Source organism: Penaeus monodon, chromosome 25 (assembly GCF_015228065.2).
Source record: "Penaeus monodon isolate SGIC_2016 chromosome 25, NSTDA_Pmon_1, whole genome shotgun sequence".
In the NCBI taxonomy this organism is placed as follows: domain Eukaryota; kingdom Metazoa; phylum Arthropoda; class Malacostraca; order Decapoda; family Penaeidae; genus Penaeus; species Penaeus monodon.
The window spans coordinates 39,627,478-39,627,800 of NC_051410.1; the positions used below are offsets into that span (position 1 = coordinate 39,627,478).

At 34.1% G+C, this 323-nt stretch overlaps 1 protein-coding gene across 1 annotated transcript in view; it reads right to left on the reverse strand.

Moving 5' to 3' along the window:
- The window catches only part of LOC119589252 (DCC-interacting protein 13-alpha-like), a gene marked incomplete in the record, with an annotated part of 61,984 nt that overhangs the window by 5,095 nt on the left and 56,566 nt on the right, over nucleotides 1–323 (reverse strand).

Sequence of the window (323 nt, forward strand, 5' to 3'; positions counted from 1 at the left end):
CTTATCCAGGACAGGCAGTCTTCACTTAAAGCCGTATGATTTCCGTGGATTAAGATGATAAACAGCAGAGAGAGAAGAGGTTATAGTGTGACTTCTCAAAATAAAGAAACATGCATTATCAATTTGCTAACAATAACTGATACTTCACCATTGCTTGTGCTACCCACCTGAATATTCCACTAATAAATGCACATACAAAAAATATTGTAATTATGGTAAAAATAAACGATGTGGTTCTAAAACTAAAATTTAAGTAATTACATGAATGGTTCCCTTATTTCCACCTCGCAACTAAAATAGACAAATCCCTCTACTCTCACATG